Below are 21,702 nucleotides of genomic sequence, written 5' to 3'. Positions count from 1 at the left end.
CCGCCAACCTTCCGATCGGCAAGTCCTAGGTTCTGTGGTTTAACCCACAGTGCCACCCGCATCACACAAGATTATGGCAGCTATTTGGGGTATCACGATCTCGTGTGCTATCACCCTGAAAAAGTACTGGGGGCGGTGGTGAGTGAAGCACAGGTCATGTGACTCACCCAGGAGCGCATCAAATAAAAATGATTTCATTTTTTAAAATGTTCAAAAAAATCTAAAACAGTATTAAAAGCAATTCTGCTGTTGTGCCCCAGGTTCACAGGTGACATCATTGGAGAAGCCATTCTCCAGGAGAGGACTAAAATTCACCAACCATTCATGAGATGTCAAAAGGCGGGCAGGGGAGAAAAGAAAATAATAACCCATCCCTTTAATTCTTTTCTTAAAAACATCAGATCAACCCTACAAAATGCATATTGAAATCACAAGTTAATGCAGAAATAGAATGGAATTTTGGCTTAAAATTCCATGTAATAGTCATGAATCAGAAATAGATTTGTTCCCCTCTAGGTGAAATCCCATAAAATCCCACAGGAGAGCCTCAATAGCAGTTTCTATGAGTGGGGATGGCCTTCATTGCTCTGCATAGTTCATTGTTCTTCTCAATAAAGAGCCATGTCAGAAAAGTACTCAAAACAGTACAGGAACTTTCATTAGTAAATTAAAGTATACAAAGGAATGGTGCAAATTTGCCAAATGTATTTCGTTTACTGCATACGAATGGCCCGTTACTGAATTTTGTTTTGGTTTCAGCATAGAATCTACTGAGCCCTGGGTTCTGCAAAAACAGCCACAAGTGGCACACAGAATTTCAAGCGGCATTTGCCTACTTCCCTATCTCCTTTCCCCTTGTGAAACCTTTTTTCTCCCTTCCTCCAGAGGCCTTTCCTGTTTTGCAATGTGAGACTTGCGATGCCACCGTCATCAGCTGCACCGGAAAGAAGGAGACATGCAGGGCTGATCAACACCTCTGTTTTGTCCTTTCAAGGAATGCAACAATAGGTGGGTAAGAGAGATCATCAGCCAGTCCAGGATGGCGAACAGGTCAAAGTTTCGCATGAGCTGTGTGCCCAGAGCGGGGAGGGGCCAAGAGATCAACTTATAGGGGGAATTGCATATGGTACTGGGAGCAGTGACTCCTCTCACCTTTACCTTTTGTTTTTCATGTGCAGGAGGGAACATCGTGCATTTCATTCGTAAGGGCTGCACCGCCAGCTGTCAGCTTCCAAAGGACACTATACCTCAGGCTAGCAGTGTAGATTCGAGGATTAACTGCAACAACAAGACTGCTCCTTCTTCTGGGTCTTTCCTCTTGGCTACTTTTGGATTTCTGCTGATCAAAGTTCTCTTGTAAATCATCCTTCATCACGATTTACCAGTGAATAAAGGCCTCTTTGTTGTTTTCCTGTGACCTTCTCTGGATCCATTTTTTTTCCACCTGTCTGTATTGACACCGTGATGATTTTGTTGCCCATTGATGCTGTGGTTTTGGTGCTGTTTTGTTGGGTTGTTTGACTTTCACTGTGATGCATTGTTCTTTTTTCTCATTTTGTTCCATCCTTCATGCTTTTAAATTCTGAAACAATGTGAGAATTGAAACACAGCTATCCAAAATTCACGGTTCCCTGAATTTTGCAATGTGGTGTGTACATGTGGATAAAAATGCATATACCATGGTAAAGTGTGCATAAGAATGCACCTGTTAAGGGAAGATCATGTGCAGAAATGCATTATATCAGGGGAAATGGCTTTGCAAAAATGTTCACTCAGAAGCATCTACTAGGCCTGAAAATTTCCTCTATCTATCTATCTATCTATCTATCTATCTATCTATCTATCTATCTATCTATCATCATGTATCTATCATCTATCTATCTAAGGTATGGACACATCAACCTCAATTATGGTGAACAAGGGTGTATAAAGCTCAATTTTTCCAAACTGGGATTTGTGGCTAGTTCTCGTGCCTAATTTAAATGCACAAACAAATATGATTTTTTTGGTGCTGATTAATTTTTAAAATTCAGATTAATATGGAAACAGGGTAGAACAGAGTTATGAATGAAGTCATGCAAAACTGACATGGGAGAAAAACCAATCCATCTCAACAAATACTGTATGAAGATGCAGTTAGAGGGACTGATGGTGTTACCATAAATCAGGGATGGAGAACCTGTGGTCCTCCCAATGTAGTTGGACTTCAGCTCCCATCAGTCCTGGCTAGTATTGCCAATGGTCAGGAATGAGTTGTAGTCTAGCTGTGTCTGAAGGGCTACAGATTCCTCCCTGTTGCTGTAAATGCTTTGGAAATGGCACAGACTAGATCGCTCTGCAAATTATATTCTTTTCCATTTGGAATCCCTCCAGCTTTTATTGCATTCAGAGACTGAATAACCTTCAATTAAGAGAAGAGTACATTGTGCTCAGTTGAAGTACATTAACAGAACTGCTATCCTGCCAAATCAGTGCTTACTGAAAATGTGCTATAATATAAGGATAAGGATGAGCACTGGAAGACAGATCATTTGGTGGGGTGGGTGGGGAGAAGCAATGAAAGTATTGGTTGCTCTGGAGGGGTTTGAACTTGACAATGTTCTTTAAATTTCCCTGTAGGTTCTACTTATTGGTTTCATTAAGCAATGTGTTAATTGAATTACATGCTCACGTTCTGCCAGCTGCAATTCTGGATGCATGTTGCAAAAAGCCTCGAGGGGCAAAGATCCACCACCTTTCCCCTCACTCAGTCAGGAATGGGGGATAGGCTTTCTATTGGGACTGGTAGGGAAGGAAATCAAAAAGAAAGATAAAAACCTCTTTCTGTATGCCACAACGGCTGCAAGAACCATGTTGGCTCTGAACTGGAAAACAGATGTAATAAAAACTATTATGGATTGGCAGGTTAAAATGATGAATTACCGTATTTTTTGCACCATAACACTCACTTTTTTCCTCCTAAAAAGTAAGGGGAAATGTCTGTGCGTGTTATGGAGGGAATGCCTACGGGTGGCATGCCTACGGATTTTCCTCCTCTAAAAACTACGTGCGTGTTATGGTCGGGTGCGTGTTATAGAGCGAAAAATACGGTAAGCAGAACTGGCTAGATTATCAGGGAGAATATGAGATCAGGACGAACAGAAGTTTCATGAAACTTGGAGTAAATATTTGCTGTATATAAGAGACAACTGTAAAACCTTAAAGACACTGGCAGGGTTAGATTAACTCTAACAGCATATGGTTAACCAGATAAACAAACAAAATACGCAATGTAAGAAAATGTACGATACTTACCAAAGGGGTGGAGGGAAGTCTGAAGCTTGGCAGAGCCCAAGATATACGTGAAATTTATTTGTATATTGAATGTATATTTAATGAAAATTAATAAAAAATTACTGGTAAAAAAAAGGAATGGGGGGTAGGCTGGGTCCCTTCACGACCCCATGTGATAGACCTCAAGCAGTAGGTGAAAAAAAGTCCACCTTGCCCCATATATTCCTGCTTGGCATCTGTAATACCCAATAGGAGCACTGCTGCTGTGTTACCCTGTTACCCTGTGTTACCCTGTGGTTAAATTGATTTCCTTCATGAACAGAAGTTTTAGAAACTGGGGGTTTCAATCAGACTGAAATCTGCAGGTGTCAGAAAAGGTTGTTTATGTATGCAACAACTGTGGCCCATGTTTTGTTAGCCCAAAAATGGAAAGTGAGCGAGGTCCCAACTAAAGAAGATTGGCAACTTAAGTTGACAAAATATGCACAACTTGCAGACTTAACATATAGAATAAGAGAGCAAACATACGTTTAAAGAAGATTGGAAAACATTTTTTGAGTATATGGAAAATAACTGTGTGCAGCTGAAAATGCTGGCAGCATTAAGATAAATTCAACAGTGTCAATAATCTTTGACAGATGTAATAATGGAAAACCAATTGGAATAGTTTTTGTGAAATATGCAGGGATGTAAGATATGCAAAATGAACCATGGAAAGAGAAGTCATTGATATCTTAAGGACATAAAATGTTTATTTGAAATTGTAAAACAGAAAATCTAATGAAAATTATGTATATAAGGAGTTTTATAAATTGATTTCTTGGGTCTGCATATAGTGGACATTGCATTAAGTAATGCCATATGTCTTCTCATTTTCATCTTAACACACATCCCTTTGACTTTATGCACTTGCCAATAATAACAATTAGTAAATATAAATAATGAAAAAAATTAATAGACAGGCTTCTTGCCTAAGCTCAGTGTACTCATGGGTACTCCATTACACAATAACATCCTTCATTTGGTTGGTTGGTTTCACAATTTTTGCTCTAGCTGACATCTGTCAGTTTTGTCAGTTCTCTCTTATCTTGTACAAAGACATTTCCCCCCAACAGTCCTTCTATCTCTGGTTGATTATCAGGTCATTTTGCCTTATCATGCATCCTCACTCTCTTGGCTCAAACCCATTATCTCTGCTCTCATTGCTCACTAAGATAGTGTTGCACACTGCCCCAACCTCAAAGTGATGTGAGATCCCAGGAGTTCCAGGCATTTACCCAGGATTTGGCTTCCTTGAAATGAGGGCAACAGAGGTACACAGAGACATGTCTGTTCTGTGCTGGGTTCAAAAGCTGAGTTTGGTGCTTCCCCGGAAACTTAACGGGGAGGACTGTTAATGCTGTGAGCCCCTCCATCCTACGCTCATGTTATGAGCTTGGGAGTGCCAGACCCGACCCCCAAATGCCTGCATCCAGTAGGAGTTTGAATTTACTCAATCATAGAATCATAGAATCATAGAATCATAGAATCATAGAATCATAGAATCATAGAATCATAGAATCATAGAATCATAGAGTTGGAAGAGACCACAAGGGCCATCGAGTCCAACCCCCTGCCAAGCAGGAAACACCATCAGAGCACTCCTGACATATGGTTGTCAAGCCTCTGCTTAAAGACCTCCAAAGAAGAAGACTCCACCACACTCCTTGGCAGCAAATTCCACTGTCGAACAGCTCTTACTGTCAGGAAGTTCTTCCTAATGTTTAGGTGGAATCTTCTTTCTTGTAGTTTGGATCCATTGCTCCGTGTCCGCTTCTCTGGAGCAGCAGAAAACAACCTTTCTCCCTCCTCTATGTGACATCCTTTTATATATTTGAACATGGTTATCATATCACCCCTTAACCTCCTCTTCTCCAGGCTAAACATGCCCAGCTCCCTTAGCCGTTCCTCATAAGGCATCGTTTCCAGGCCTTTGACCATTTTGGTTGCCCTCCTCTGGACACGTTCCAGTTTGTCAGTGTCCTTCTTGAATTGTGGTGCCCAGAACTGGACACAGTACTCCAGGTGAGGTCTGACCAGAGCAGAATACAGTGGCACTATTACTTCCCTTGATCTAGATGCTATACTCTTATTGATGCAGCCCAGAATTGCATTGGCTTTTTTAGCTGCCGCGTCACACTGTTGGCTCATGTCAAGTTTGTGGTCAACCAAGACTCCTAGATCCTTTTCACATGTACTGCTCTCAAGCCAGGTGTCACCCATCTTGTATTTGTGCCTCTCATTTTTTTTGCCCAAGTGCAATACTTTACATTTCTCCCTGTTAAAGTTCATCTTGTTTGTTTTGGCCCAGTTCTCTAATCTGTCAAGGTCGTTTTGAAGTGTGATCCTGTCCTCTGGGGTGTTAGCCACCCCTCCCAGTTTGGTGTCAATGCTTGGAATCTTAACCTGAGTGTGCATGTTAAAATATAAGGCAGACCAACTTCCTGAGTTCAGGAAATCGCCTGGGAGAAGAGCCATTAAGTGATCAAAAGGAAGGTAATGGGTCATTAACAAAGTAAAGACTTGGTGCCAGACAGCAGATGGGTGCGAGCCCCTCCTTCAACTGAAAGTAAGTCAGGCAGAAGACAATGCCAGAGTTTTGGGGGTTGGGTTTGCAGTGGTGGTTATATGACTTAGGGGAAGAAGTTGGCAAAATGTGGCAAGCCAGTGAGGGAGAGAGAACGATGGGGGATTTCTTTTTGCTTCCAAGGCTGCAGCAATTGGAGAAACAGGAACTTTTTGGAGTGTTTAATGCTGCGAGCCTCCCAATCATAGGCTCAGGTTGTATATATGCATGAACAAAGCATATATTAGAAAGACACCACAGTCTCTGCTGTGCCTCATTCCCAAAAGGAAACACGAACTCTAGGCAAGTGCGTGGGACCCCTGGAATCTTGCATTGCTAGGAGATTGGAGCGGCATGTAACACACGTTATATATACAGTGGTACCTCGGGTTAAGTACATAATTCGTTCTGGAGGTCTGTTCTTAACCTGAAACTGTTCTTAACCTGAAGCACCACTTTAGCCAATGGGGCCTCCTGCTGCCGCTGCACCGCCGGAGCATGATTTCTGTTCTCATCCTGAAGCAAAGTTCTTAACCCAAGGTACTATTTCTGGGTTAGCGGAGTCTGTAACCTGAAGCATATGTAACCCGAGGTACCACTGCATGTGTGAATAGAACCATATATCCTCAAGATACCACAGTCTCTATTCATCTTCATTCTAAGGAAAGCAGACGGCTGGGTAAGCACTGCCCCCCCCCCCGGAGCCTCTCAGAGCTCATAGACTGGAGTGCGTGCAACAATTTTCTCTCTCTGCAAGACACAGCCAATAAAGGAAGGGGAAGAGCCCATTATTGCTGGATCCAGTAATACACACTTGCCTATCCACCATCAATCCTGGTGGGCACTGGAGGAATAAATCACCCCCCCCCCCCAGACGAGGAGGTCAGGTAGACAGACAATTGCTTTAAAAACAACCCAAGGTTTTAGCTAAATTGAATTGGCACGCGGTACTGTGGCCAGTGCCAAAAACAATTTGAAAACAGACCACTTCAGGAAGTCTTTTGCATTTAGCAGCAAGCAGCGGCGAAGTGGGAGGCTCTTTCTCTCAAGAACTGCAGAACCAAAATAATAATAAATAAAAATGTAGCAGCCTTTGCGCCGGCATTTTGGAAAGGACCCCAAGCTGGGTCTAGGCTGGGGAGGGTGGGCAGTGCTTTTGCATGTCTCCCAACGTTTCCTCTGCTGTGTCCAAACCTTGAGGTTTCCTGGAGTTGCTTAGCATCTCACCCGAATAGAGGAACACACAGCTTCCTCACTTGGGCCTTTTTTGGAGAAGCTTCATTGACACCGCCCACATTTGGCCCGAGTCAATTTGATGGGGGGCAGGGTGGAGGGCGGAGCAGCTGGTGTGTTGCTCCTCCCCCTTTCTGGGGAAGAAAAATACGTCTCCCTTTTATTCTGCAAAACATTCTCAGCTGCCTCAGACAGTGGGAGGAGACCTTGGTGTGATCAAGGATTCCAAAGAAGCTCAGCTCCCAGTTCTGGACGACGTTTGGAATTGCCTCTGCCTCCTTCATAGCTGCTGGTGAGTACTTTAGACTGCTTGGCATGGAAGACTTTAGGGCCTCAGGTGGGGTGGCTGGCTTCAAGCCTTCCATTACCCCTGGAAATTCACCACATGCTACCATTAAAACCTATCTTCCTCTCCAGATTGCCCTCTCATCCAGCGTAGGAATAAGCAAGCTGTAGCACTTTCCATTTAGCAAATTGATGAGCACCTCCCTGCTAATATATGAAAGCAGGAAGAACAGAGGAGATGTGTTGAGTGAAAACATATTAGCTTGGTCTCTGGTATAGCTTTTTGACTGGCACCTGCTAGCTACTGAACACACCCCAGCTCCTTCCTTGGAGGTTTTTAAGCAGCGGTTGGGTGGCCATCTGTCCTGGATGCTTTAGCTGAGATTCCTGCATTGCAGGGGGTTGGACTAGATGACCCTTAGGGTCCCTTCCAGGTCTAAGACTCTATGATTCCATGAATGGGGAGATACATTTTTTTCCCATCAAAGCTCACAACAAAGTGGTTGCGGCTGAGTAATGGAGCATCTGCTTTGTATGCCCAAAGTCCCAGGTTCAATCCCGGGCATCTCCTTTGCTGGATAATCAAATACTTAAAAGGGTCTAATTAATACCTCTGCCTCTGCTGATAAATCAATTCATGATTGCCCCAAACCCTGGGGAACTGCTGCCAGTCAGTGTAGACAACACTGATCTAGGTGGACCAAAGGTCTGGCTCAACATGAGGCAGTTTCCTATCCAAAGACGGTTGGAGGCTTTTGCATTTGGTTTGCAAGAAAAAAAAGGGAGGTGCCTCATATGGCGCCAAGTGAATGCTGTTGCTTTTTAAAGGGGGGAGATGACATTGTTTTACAGGCTGGCATTGGGGAGTTGCCTGCTCCCTGTTGCTCATCATGCACAGTTGGGAGTTCGTTCTATTAAAAAAAAGAAATGCTGTTAAGTTTCCAGCAGTCTCTGTGCACGAGGAGAAAATGAAACAATCTCGCACAGAAGACTGGCCTCGGAAAAGGTACAGGATGCGAAACATTCTGTGAGTTTCTGAATGATAATTGGAATGGAGTCTGTGGCTTGATTGGCTGTTTGTGAGAGAGGAAGAAAATGAGACATCAAAGGCGAGCGGCTGGGGGGAGAGAGGAGACTAATTTGCTGCTTGCAACCATATTAGGGAACTTCCAAATACAGAGAGTTTTAATTCATAACCATATTTATACAGTGGTACCTCGGGTTACATACACTTCAGGTTACAGACGCTTCAGGTTACAGACTCCGCTAACCCAGAAATATTACCTCGGTTTAAGAACTTTGCTTCAGGATGAGAACAGAAATCGGGCTCTGGCGGCGCAGCAGCAGCTGGAGGCCCCATTAGCTAAAGTGGTGCTTCAGGTTAAGAACAGTTTCAGGTTAAGTACGGAACTCCAGAATGAATTAAGTTCTTAACCCGAGGTACCACTGTATAGGAACCTTATGAGAGTCTGACCAGACTTGGGGGGGGGGGGCACGATTTCTGGGGCAACACAAATCCGAGGTTCAAAATCCGCGAGTGACATCATTTCAACACACAACTTTGGCCTCCTGCTGCATCTCAGCGTTTGACTCTTGGGGAGCCTGACCCTTCTGGTCTTTTCTAAACAATCCCACACAAGGCCCTTCCTCTCCCATCCAGGCCTCTTCTTTACTGATTGATCCTTGGATGATAGTCGAGAGGGAGGGAGGGAATTGCTATTTTACCCATTATGCAGAAAGAGGTGTCTGACTGAGGTGGGAGCATTGCAGCTGGGGCGTGGCTGGGGACCGCAGTTCCCCACTCCCTCATTCACCTCAACTGTGGCTGCCCTCTGGGCTAGTCACTATCTCTCACCACAACCTATTTTGCAGGGTTTTTGTGAGGATAAATTGGACGGGGGAGAGAAACCACACATGCTGCTGTCTTGAGCTCCTTGAAGGAAAAGGATTCATGTGTTGTTATTATTATTATTTTTTAAAGTGAATTAACTAACTTCCCTAATGAACCCACAGGGATAGGCAAAAACACCAAGCATGCAGGAGTCTTGCAGACAAGGGTGAAATAGTTCTGCGAAGCCCCTTCTCAGACAGAGCTGGTAATCAGAAAACAAGGAAGACAGCAGTGAAGGCACAAGCAGCATTCATCAATAGAAACAACCTTTTTGAATATTTATACATTTCAAAAATGTATTTATGGGAAAGCTGTATATTGGGCAGGGGGCGGAGGTTTAGGACAATAGTGCTAAAGCTCTCCCACCCTGACGGACCTCCTGAAAATTGTTGGGGGTCTCAGCAGGCTACTTAATAAACTACTTTTATCCTACAGATGGAAGAACATGCAGGATCCATACTTCAATACCTTTCTAATGCGACGGATGTGGGTGTGTTTGTGAGCCAAGTTCTAGGAAGGCAGGACGGGGCAGAGATATTATGGGCTGTTCGGCAGCCTTTTTTTGTGTGCACTGCCTGAACGAAAGCTTGCAAGACCACAGTTTGAGGAGCAGTGTATTGTAGTGGTTAGAGCATTGCAGTAGGACTTGGGAGGTGCCCTTGAATTATCACAACCTTGAACTCTTTGGAGGAAACAGGGGTTATACAAATAATAACAATCAAACAAACCTCTGGCTTAGGATAGCCACACACTGGCAAAACTGGGCATCTCCCCCTTAATAAATGAATGGTGGCCTCTAGAAGGGAGTAGGAGAGAGCGAAAACCACAATTGCTTGGACAGAACCTTGTGCAGAGCTTGGGAACTCATCCTCCCTGATCATTGTCTGTGATGGGAGGGGATGGTGGGAACTGGAGTCCAACATCCTCTAGAGCTGAGTTTCCCAAACTTAGGTCTCCAGCTGTTTTTGGACTACAACTCCCATCATCCCTAGCTAGCAGGACCGGTGGTCAGGGATGATGGGAACTGTAGTTCAAAACCAGCTGGAGACCCAAGTTTGAGAAACCCTGTTCTAGAGGGTCACAGGTTTCCCAGTCTGAGATCCAGTGTAGAATTTGGAGCATGGGTGGCAACTTGAATAAAATATGGGGGGCAGGTAAGGCTCACCTCTCACAATCAATCACATGATGCAGCGTGCGCACACCATTTGAATGGCAATACCTATCAAATTTGAGGGAGGACGGCCCTGTCAAATATTTTTTTTGGGAGGGGGCTGAAGGGACCTTGGCCCCTAGGAGTTGGCTCTGGAGAGAGGTAGGTATAGCAGACCTAGACCTTCATGTGTTATGGATGTAGCCACAGCTAGTAGCCGAGGGGCACAAATCACAGCAGTTCAGAGTTGATGGGCTCCTTAGACCTCAGTTCTGTCTCTAGCAAGGCTAGGCAAGGCCTAGGGAAGCTTTTTGCACCCAAGGGCTGCAATCTCTCCTGGGCAACCTCCCTTGGGCCACATATCAGTGATGGTTGTGGCAGAGGCAAAAGTAGCCAGAGCAACAAATGGGTTGTTGTTTTTTGCCTTTGTACAGTAGACTACTTTCGACACACATTCACACACACACACGGAATGAGCTTCCTCTTATTTTAATTAACTAACGGCTTTCTGGAGAGCCTCTCCCCCCTCCATTAAACCTCACTGCAGTGCTTCACACAGTGGTTTGGCAACCACACCCTGAACAGCTTGCCTAGGCCGTCTGCCACTGTCATGACTTTATTGCCTACTTGTCTGCTGTTCTGTCATCACACTGAAGTAGGTCACCTACTGGTGGCCCTGTGAACTGCAGCTTGACAACAGCCTTACACACACACACACACACACACACACACACACACACACACACACACAAACAAACAGTAAAACTGATTCATTTTTCCCCCCACACTGTAATAAACGCTATACAAACGAGAGGTGCTTTCATTAGTTCAAAAACATACTGCTTTATATATCCTTGATATTCATTGTTCCAGAACAGAATGAAAAATGCCTGCCATTCCAGAAAGTTCATAGAATCATAGAATCGTAGAACTGGAAGAGACCCCCATGGTCATCTAGTCTAACCCTCCTCTGATGCAGGAATCTAAACTTAACAGAAATTTGCTTGCTTCTGAAACATGTCACCTTCACCATTACTGAAAGCACAAAAAACAATGTGCAGACTTATTCAGTTTATTTCTACTTGTTTTGCATCTCCTTCCATGGAGGTTTTTAAGCAGAGGTTGGGTGGCCTTCTGTCGTGGATGCTTTAGCTGAGATTCCTACATTCCAGGGGGTTGGACTAGATGACCTGCGGGGTTCCTTCAAATTCTACAATTCTATGATTCTATAATAATAATACTACTAATAATACTAATAAATTAATAATAAATTTTATTTATACCCTGCCCTCCACGGCCAGAGCCAGGCTCAGGGTGGCTAACACCAGTAAAAGTACAGGAAAAACATAATGGGGGGGCAATTTAAAATACAGGTTAAAATGCAATTTAAAATGCAGCCTCATTTTAAAAGTAGCCCATAGATCAAAACCATAAGGGGAGGGAAACATGAGGGTCAGACTGAGTCCAAACCAAAGGCCAGGCGGAACATTGTTTTCCATAGTGAGGAACCTCTGAGTAGGATTTCCAATTCTGGAAGATCAGGGATCAGGGATTATATCTGAGGAAAGGTGGACATTTATCAGCCAGCATAAGGACTTCGTAGCCATTCAGGGTTTTTCTGGTGCTTTTCAGCGACATCTCCGACTTCTTTCCTTAGGAATGTGCCTGCTTCCTCACTGAATGTCTTTTGCATCTTATTTTCTTTTGCAGACATTTTGGTCCAGGGAACATCTTTCCTCAAACAGAGACTTTCCATCACCATGCAGGCTGCCCTGGGACTTCTCCTCTTTTCTGTGCTTCTTGCTGGAGGTAATTAGAGACTGGAGAGATATCCAGTTCATTTTCATGAGAACCAGCCCAATTTGAACTTCACAAGAGCCTTGAGCTAGCCTTCAAAATTTGACCCTGTGGGCCTCCACCCCCCACAATAAAAAAAGAGAATTGTAGAGTTGGAGGGAACAACTAGGATCATCTATCCCAGTGTTTCCCAACCTTTTCCCGACAGTGACCCCCTTCCAACCTTGTTTTCTTCCTGTGCCCCCCCATGGGTTAGTCAGGGGGGGCGGGGGGCAGTGGCACCCTCAAGAAGTAATATATGGGAGAATTTTAAAAAGTAAGTGGTCCTCACTGACCCAGGGGCGCCGACTTATAAAAAATATTGGGGGAGCCCGCGAAAGCTCATGAATAATAAATAAGCTCATGAATATGCAGATAAAGTGGCGCCGCCTCCTCGTGAGCGAATAGGGGAGAGCGTGCTGTGTCTATTAATCAGCTCCGAAGGAAATTGGGTGGAGCTTTTGCTCGGGAGGGAGGGCAGGAGGCATGCAGCCCGACCCTGTGCATTTTGGGCTGGAGGAGGGGCGGCGGTGGCGCTCTGCTGGAGGGGCGCCTGAGATTATTGGGGGGGCAGAGCCCCCCCAAACGAATTTTTGAGGGGGCTCGGGCCCCCTCAGGCTCCATGGAGTCGGCGCCTATGCACTGACCTGGTGCAAAAAGATCTTGTCATCCGGAGGAGCCCTGGCTCCCTAGAAAAAACACTATAGCCCCACACACCCTTACTTGGGAGTCAGACCCACTGAACTCAGTGCAGCTTTCTTCTGAGTAGTCACTTACCGTATTTTTCGCACCATAGGGCGCACCGGACCATAGGGCGCACCTAGTTTTTAGATGGGGAAATCAATAAAAAAACTCCCCCCCGCCCCAAAGAGCAGCGTACAGGCTGCGCACAACCTCTCCCTGCCAGAGGAGTTGTGCGCGACTATGGCACAAGCCAAGGCAGCGAGGGGTTGGATCACGCTGGCTGCTTTGGCTTCCTCTTTAGCCCCGCACAATCCCTCCCTGTCCAATGGAGCGAAAAATACGGGTAGTTATTTCCTAGATGCAAGTCAGCAGCCCCAGATGACCTCGCTTGGCTAGGTGCTGGGGTGGATTTCTGTTCTGTTGTTCTTCCCAATGGGAAGAGGGGGGGGGAGGGGAAATTTTAGGGCATCATAATGTCTGCCATAATAATGTATGTTTGTATTATGCACATACATAATAATGTATGTACTGGGTTGTTTTCCTGGACGAGGGCTGGGATTACCATAGTAATCCCATAGTATGATTACCATACAGGATTATATTATATTTTAGGGCAAATTAAAGACTTCCCCTACTTTATTCCTAGTGGTGAGAAAAGGGGAAAGAACAAAAATATGCGAATTGTTTAGAGGGCACAGCATAATGCCATCCCTCATCTCCCATCAAAAGGCAGTTAATTGCTCAGTTGTGTTATCATTTCTGGCTTTATTTTACACACACCCTTTTTATTCCCTTTTCCCAGCTAGTTCTTTGGAATGTGAAGTATGCAGCAGTAACGCTAAAACTTGCTCTGGACGAAAGGTGACTTGTGAAGATAAGAATGATGTCTGCCAACATTTAGTGACTGAACTCAGTGGTAAGTGCGAGGGAGCCTAAGTCTTTCTCAGCCAATGGTAACGCTGTGCTGTGCAGTATCCTCGGGAATATAGTGGGTGGAGCGATGGTTGAATGTGGGAAATGTATGGTCATTCAGATGTTCCTGAATTCCAACACCCAGCACCCCTGACCCTCAACCATGCTGGCTGAGGCTGATGGGAGATGGAGCCCCAACAATATCTGTAAGGCCACACCTTCCCCACCAGTGAAGAAAGGACAACTGTGTGGTGGGTCCACCAATGTCTGGAAGGGCATTGACATATATGGATTCAAGTTTGGCTCACCTGCGTTTTGCTTCAAAGACATGTCCAATTTTATTTTTGAACTATGGCCCTTCCCTGGGGGAAGAGGAAATTTTCAGAGCAAACTTTTCAAATGCAAGAAGAATTTGGAGAGAGAGAGGAAGGGGCTTATAATTGCAGTGGGGGCTTCTTTCCTCCTTCCGTTTTCTTTTTTCTTTTCAGTTTAAAATTTTTATTTTCAAAGTTTCAAAAAACCCCCAATTTTACACACACACACACGTTTACATTAAGCCATAATCCATATTTGTACATTTATGGGGTTCCCTGAACCCCCAGACTTCACCCCACCTCTCCCTTGGCTTCCAAAATTTATATTTCTTTTTTACTGCATCTAATTACATTTATCTAAATTATTACACATAATATCCTTTGTCATTTTAAATTACAAGTGCCATATCACTCCTGCTAACCTTTAAAAATGTTTACAGTGTTCTTTAACATATTCTATAAAGTTATGCCATTCTTTGTCGAATTTATTATCCTCTTGGTGCCTGATCTTCCCAGTCAGCCTTGCCATTTCCGCATAGTCCATCATTATCCATTCTTCTTTTGATGGGGTTCTTTCTTCTTTCCATCCCTGGGCAAATAATATTCTCAGCTTCTTTCCTCCTTTCATTGCCGCTATCATAATCATTCTTACCATTCTCCCCTCCCCCCAATTGGCGGTGAAGGAGCAAAGATTTGGCTAATGCCACAGTCGTTCTGCTTTCCTGCAGACCTCTGCCTTTTGCTGCTGACAGCTTGAATGACACTTAAACAAAAAGAAAAGACAAGAGAGAGAGAAAGATCCCCCTTCCCCTTAGTCACGTTTGCAATCAGTCTCCCCAACTGCAGACTCATTCCACACAAACACACAAAAAGGAACTGGCACCTGTGAATGGGGAGTGATCCACAGCCATTAAAAGCTGGAATTGATGTGGAAACATTTCCCCCACCCGATGACCACAAAGAAAGTACTGTAATGCACTTAAGGATCCTTTTATGGGATATTTATTAGCAACCTTTAGGGTCAACCCTTCTCAAACTTGCTTCCAGTAAGATGTCTTAATGCACAATGCACCATCAATTTCAAATCCCAAAACAACAGTGCACATCTTAAATTTGCCCCGCACGGGAAAGTTGCACAGTCCTTAGTTAAATTCTGGGATTTGCTTCCATTATGCAGTAGTGGCTACCAACTGGGACAGCTGCCCCATTTAAAGGGGGATTAAGAAAATGCATTGTGCATCCAGCTTTCCACGGCTACTAGATATGACATATATCTAGTACCTCCAGTGTCAGAGACAGCATGCATCTGAATATCAGCTGCTGAGGAAAACATGTTGGGAAAGTGCTGTTGCGTCCATATCTTGCTTCTGGTCCGTAGGAATCTGGTTGGCTATTGTAGGAACAGAAGCAAGGACTTTGACTTCATCTAGTGGGATCCCTTTTCTGTTCTTTCAATAAAAATAAGATTGATTTTGAAAAACCCATAACCAGCAGCAATATGACAGAAACACCCAACCCAGTCTCAAAGTAGTGATGTAGTACATCTTCAGGGCCGGCTCACCCATGAGGCAAGGTGAAGTGACAGCCTCAGGCAGCAGACTCCACATGGGCAGCAGATCTGGCCTCTAAGGAATGCATCATCTGCTGTTGCCACCATGGTGGTGTGTTTCTTGGAGGCTGGTTTTACTGTCTCCCCGGCAGCCCCCTCCCAAAGCTGCCTCTGCAGATGCCCGTTGGCGAATAGGAGGCACTGCTGGTTTCCTCCTGCTCTTGTTCCTGATGTAGATCTTCTCTCACACCTTCCTCCCTGGCGGCGGGGGGCGGGGGGGCGGGGCGGGGCGGGAACAGAGATGCTACTGCCATTTTGTGGTTTGCCTCAGATGCCACCATGTCTTGGCTGGCCCTGTGTGTCCCTGTTCTTAGAAACATCCCAAGGAGCCTTTGCGATAAATTCACACAAACACCGTTATATCTTGCTGCAAGTAGAGTAAGACGTGTTCTTGTGATTATTTCGTGTGGCTCTGATTTTGTTCGCCTCCTTGAGCATGCTACTGAAAAGAATGGATGCCAGTGGCATGGAAATGTATTGTCTGGGCCATAATGGCTTGGAACGTTGATTCTGCGGATAACCCATCTTTCTTTTCTACATCCAGGGACGTTCCACATCGAAAAGAAGTGTGAGAAGAAGGCTACTTGTGAGTCTTTGAAAAACCAGAAAGGGAAGTCTGCAACTGGTCAATTTACGGGAGTAGTCAATGAAATTGTGTGTGACAAGGCCCCTTCACCTTATGCATCGCTCCTCCTGGTCCTCTCTGGGCTCCTGCTGAAGAATGTCCTCTTCTAATGGACCACGTGCAGCAACTCAGCATGAAAAAACGCTTCCACCACATTACTTGCTCGCATGCCATCTTCTTTGAACTTGCTCCTTTGGCTTTCCAACTGTTTTTGTCCTCCTGTATGATTGGCTGAATGGAAATGAATAAAAAAATGATACCTGGAGGGAGAAAAGAGTACCTGCTTCTCTTCATTTGGGAATGAGGGGTAGGTGAGGAAGGAATTCCCCCCACAATTCACACTGGCTAGCTCAAGGTGTGACAACCTCCAGATGTACCACACCATCTGAGCTAGGGAAGAGCTGGCCCCTCAGCCTAATTAGGACTGCCCCTTGACCCCTCAAATGGATCACGAGGCCATTTTGTTTTCTTTTTCTTTACAAACCATGCCCACCTGTCAGTCATGTGACATTGCCTTTCAATCATCCTGGCCATCTGCTATTGACGCTGATGATTTGTGCCTCACTGCAGTGGCAAGTAGAGCTTCAGCTGCTCATTCCGTGAGGCTTTTGTTCTTCACCCCCCCCCTTATTTCTTCATTTGAAATAGATGCATCCTTTGCTAAGGTTGTTGTTGTTTAGTTGTTTAGTCATGTCCGACTCTTTGTGACCCCATGGACCAGAGCACGCCAGGCACTCCTGTCTTCCACTGCCTCCTGCAGTTTGGTCAAACTCATGCTGGTAGCTTCGAGAACACTGTCTAACCATCTCATCCTCTGTCGTCCCCTTCTCCTTGTGCCCTCCATCTTTCCCAGCATCAGAGTCTTTTCCAGGGAGTCTTCTCTTCTCATGAGGTGGCCAAAATATTGGAGCCTCAGCTTCAGAACCTGTCCTTCTAGTGAGCATTCAGGGCTGATTTCCTTAAGAATGGATAGGTTTGATCTTCTTGCAGTTCATGGGACTCTCAAGAGTCTCCTCCAGTGCCATAATTCAAAAGCATCAATTCTTTGGCGATCAGCCTTCTTTATGGTCCATCTCTCACTTCCATACATCACTACTGGGAAAAGCATAGCTTTAACTATAAGGACCTTTGTCGGCAAGGTGATGTCTCTGCTTTTTAAAGATGCTGTCTAGGTTTGTCACCACTTTTCTCCCAAGAAGCAGACAATTCCACACACTCTTCCTTCTTCCCATCTCAGGCCAGGAGAGGCCTTTGGAGAAGCAGTGCAGGGTAGAAGGTGCTGGTCTTTAGATCTTTCTTTTTATTTGAAAGCAGCTCTTGTGGGACTCCACTCAATTAAAACTGACATTTGTGTGCATGCGTGTCAAGCATCAGCTAAAGACACAGCAAAACTCAAGTTGTGACTAAATTGTAGTGATTCGGTCCACCATACACTGAAAAGCACCATGAGACCACACAGCTTCACCCAAAGAATTTTGGGAGCTGTAGTCTCTTAAGAGTGTAGAAGATTGTTAGGACACCCCAATTCCTTTTAGAGTGCTACAATTTTCAGAGTTCTCCGGGAGGAGGGATTGATTGTTAAACTAGGGGTCTCCTGAAAATTCTCAGCACCTGTAACAAACTTCTTTTCCCAGGATGCTTTTGGGGGAAGATGTGAGTGTTTAAAGTGTTACCTTTGTGCTTTAAATGTATGGTGTGAATGTGACCTTAATGAAGAGGTTTAGTTTAGAACACTTCCTGATTCTTTGTCAATTGTTGCTGCTGCAACCTGATCTCAGCTAACAGCAGCAGTCCTATTATTTTGAAGGAGATTCCTCTCTGTTCTGTAACAGGAGCACACGGCAAAATGAGAGGTTAGGAATGGGGCTTTATATTTCTTTGTATCACAACCCTGGTGTGAAATTCCATGCCATGGCTACATTCTGATTTAAACAAGCACTATTTGATTAATTTTAAATTTTTTAACCTTTCCCCTGCTCCTGATGCATTTGGCAATGATTGGATTTTCTTATTTAATTGATTTAATCTAACAGAATTTATATACTGTTGGATAGTAAGAAAAACTTCACAAAAATATAGAATAAAAATTTAAAATTATTAATAAAACCCGGTATTTAGGAATTGTTCAAAAGATGATTGAAATCAACAGAAGCTAAAATGAGATAAAACACATGAAACTTCTGCTTGCCTTAACAAAAAATCATGAGAGTTGAACAGTACAATTCAGACCATTTAGCCCAATGGCTAAATAGCCATGGCTAAATAGCCCAATGGCTAAATAGCCATGGCTAAATAGCCCAATGGCTAAATAGCCCTTCATGGCTCTATAATGAAGGATACAATTACAGGACCTTAGCAAAGCATCATCTGGCCTCTACTTAAATGCTTCTGGTGAAATAGTCCCAAAGCTCCCAGGGCGGTCGATTCCCCTTCCTTAGCCTTTGGAAGTAAAGTGATGATAAGCCCATGGTAGAGTCTGGAGGAAGAAGGTTTGGCAATAGTTTGCAGCATTCAGCGAGTGCAAGTTTCATCATCCAGGACCACAGACAGCTCCCAGGGAAGAGACAATTTGTGCTCTGTGTTAACTGACCCATTATATCTGTGAGCCTCCAGATGTTGGGCTATTTTGCTGTGAAAACCAAAATGTCACTGCCTCCTTTCTACATTCAGAAAATCCAGTTAGACTTCAGCACTGACAATGGGAAACACTCCCCCCCCCAATTGTTTCTGATGCCACTTCTGTCACCTGCTGCCTAAGGCTACATTCACACCATAAATTAAAAGCAGTAGGATACCAATTTACACAGTCATGGCTTCCCCTGAAGAATTCTGGGAGCTGTTGTTTGGGACGGGTGTTTAGAGTTGTTAGGAGACCCCCTCCCCCATTCCTCTCTCAAAGCTGCAATTCCCAGCATTCCCTGGGAAAAGGGATTGATTGTTAAATTACTCCGAGAATGGCAGCTCTGTAAGGGGAAGAGGGGCCTCCTAATAACTCTCAGCAACCTTAGCAAATAACAGCTCGCAGAATTGTTTTGGGGAAGCTATGATTGTGCAAAGTGGTTCCAGGATGCTTTCAGTTGATGGTGTGAATAACTTATTAGTCAGTTCCACCTGCCACTGGCTCTGGGTCCACCTGCTGTTAGGCACCCTGCCTCCAGCCCCACCAGTCCCAAATGAGGACAGTCACAACCATTAAAATTTTAATTGAAGTGAACTTAACCCCAATCCCTAGTTATAGTCACCCTTGTGCCTAGTTCTATTAATTTTAGGGGAGACAAGCAAGGAAGGAGCTTTCTCCACCAATCTATTTGGTTAGGCACCCAAGGTGAAACAAATGTTTGCATGCATTTTTGCAAGTTGAGGATATTTCCAGGAATCCGTGGTACCCTGGAGGAAAACTCAGATAAAAAATGACCACATAAGGAGATGCAATCTGAAATGCAAGGAGAGACAGTAATGGTTCTGGGTCTGCTGGAACTGGGATAGCAATTAAACTTGGCTGTTTCCTTAGGTGAGTCATCTGAAGTTACAGGAAAGAGCTGGCAGGTTCAACATCTGATTTAAATAGCTCATTTCAAGCAATTTCCATGTGCTTGAAAGAGAACAAAAGAAAAGACCAGCTGGATCAGGCCAAAGGGTTTTAAGTCCAGCCTCCTTCTCCCACAATGGCCAAACAGGTGCGTTATACATGAGCATAATGCCATTCTCCCAGTCATGAACCCCAGAAGCCGCTATCCATAGGGGAGTTGCTCCAGCCCCTTGATAATTTTTGTTGGCCTTTTCTATACCTTTTGCAGTTCTACAACTTCAGTTTGTGGGTACAGTGACCAGAACTAAACATAGTATTCCCAGTACGGCTGCACCATAGATTTGCATAGAGGTACCGCTAGCGGAGAGGTAGTACCTCTGGTGAGGGGACACATTGTGCTCCTTCTGTGGTAGTTTGTCTATCTTTGGTCCCCCACCCTGCATTCAGCTCTCACCTGTGGCTCTAGAAGCTGTCAGCATGCAACAGTGGCTACACCACTGGGAAATGGCTTTAACTGGACAGCTAAAACCAGGGGTCAGCAACCTAAGGCCCATGGGCTGGAAGCGGCCTGTGGAGGTTGTTTGACCAGCCCCCGAGCCGCCGCCCCCGAACCAAGCTGCCTGCTTGTACACTGCTCTATACCGGTGCAGCATGGCGCGGGGACCCACTTCAGTGGCGCCGGAAATTGCGTCTGTGCAGATGCAGACACCGGAAATTGCGGAGGCGCACACTCACGCGTGATCTGGCACATGAAGGGATCTACGGGACCGATCCGGCCCAGGCAAGATAAACCTTGCTGACCCCTGGCTAAAACAGGTGAGGGTAGCCAATGTTGGAAAAACGCCCTGGGGGTGCCTGCAAGCCCCCGAAACTCTGAGCGTCCTCTGATGCTGCGGATGTGATTTGCAACAATCTCATCTGCAGCATCGGAGGAGTGAAATTTCTAACAGCCAACAGGTCTCAAACCCTTGGTGAGTTAGGGACTCGCCCCGCAAGTGAAGACAGGCTCTGGTGGACTGAGTGGATGAGACCAATTGTGGGTCCAATGGTCAAGAAGGCGGTTTCTGCACATGCTGGAAGAGGGAAGAGAGGGGCAAACAGGGCTTGTCAACCTGGGAAGGTAGCCTATCTAAGAGAAGAAAAACTCCACTGCCTTGTGGGATATCTACAGGAGAAGAAAAGGCTAAGGAGTTAACCCTACACAAATCCAGAGTGGAGTCCCTAGACAGTTGGATGGCAACTTGTGTCCCTCCTTCCAGCAAGTTCTGCAGCCAAGCTATTGCTCTGCTTTCTTTTAAACCACCTCAGCATGGCCAAGAGGGAGGTCTGGTCACCTAGACATCTTGGGACCTCCATTTACACTGCCCAGGCTTGCACCCTGGGGAGGTCACTTCAGTGCTGCTAACACAGCAGTTTGACTTCACTGCCAGAGGCACACTCCTTTGTCCCTTGGGGCAGAGGGATGCCAACACCTCTGATGTTAGGAGTTTTGTTTTTGGTTCCTTTCCTGATGATTCCCAGAAGGGAATTTGCCCTTTTCACAGCAGCCACACATCCAGCTATCAGCTGATTATACCAACCCAGTCAGGTCAAATCTTGCTTATTGACCCACCTTGTGACTCAGGTGTGGGTTTCAGAGCTTCATGGCAAAGGCTAACATCCTTGATGAAAGAGGATGTGGAAAGACATTTCCTGCCAATGTACCCAACCTCACCCAGTTACAATTTCCCAATCTATTTCTTCTCACCGAAAGTAT

The 21,702-nt window shown here is 45.0% G+C and overlaps 2 long non-coding RNA genes across 2 annotated transcripts; both read left to right on the top strand.

Annotated features, from left to right (window-relative positions):
• The first annotated feature begins 884 nt into the window (after nt 1–884).
• On the top strand, nt 885–1,417 carry LOC308591221. Its single transcript, XR_014010071.1, has 2 exons — nt 885–1,008; nt 1,179–1,417. It is a non-coding gene; the product is annotated as an uncharacterized lncRNA (long non-coding RNA).
• Nucleotides 1,418–7,249: 5,832 nt separating this feature from the next.
• On the top strand, nt 7,250–16,691 carry LOC308591575. The gene is made up of 4 exons (XR_014010195.1): nt 7,250–7,403; nt 12,148–12,246; nt 13,760–13,873; nt 16,337–16,691. It is a non-coding gene; the product is annotated as an uncharacterized lncRNA (long non-coding RNA).
• The last annotated feature ends 5,011 nt before the right edge of the window (nt 16,692–21,702 follow it).

This window comes from Podarcis bocagei (assembly GCF_964188305.1).
Source record: "Podarcis bocagei genome assembly, chromosome: 7".
Lineage (NCBI taxonomy): Eukaryota > Metazoa > Chordata > Lepidosauria > Squamata > Lacertidae > Podarcis > Podarcis bocagei.
Note: the sequence above shows the minus strand (reverse complement) of the source record. Positions and strands in the feature narration are given on the sequence as shown.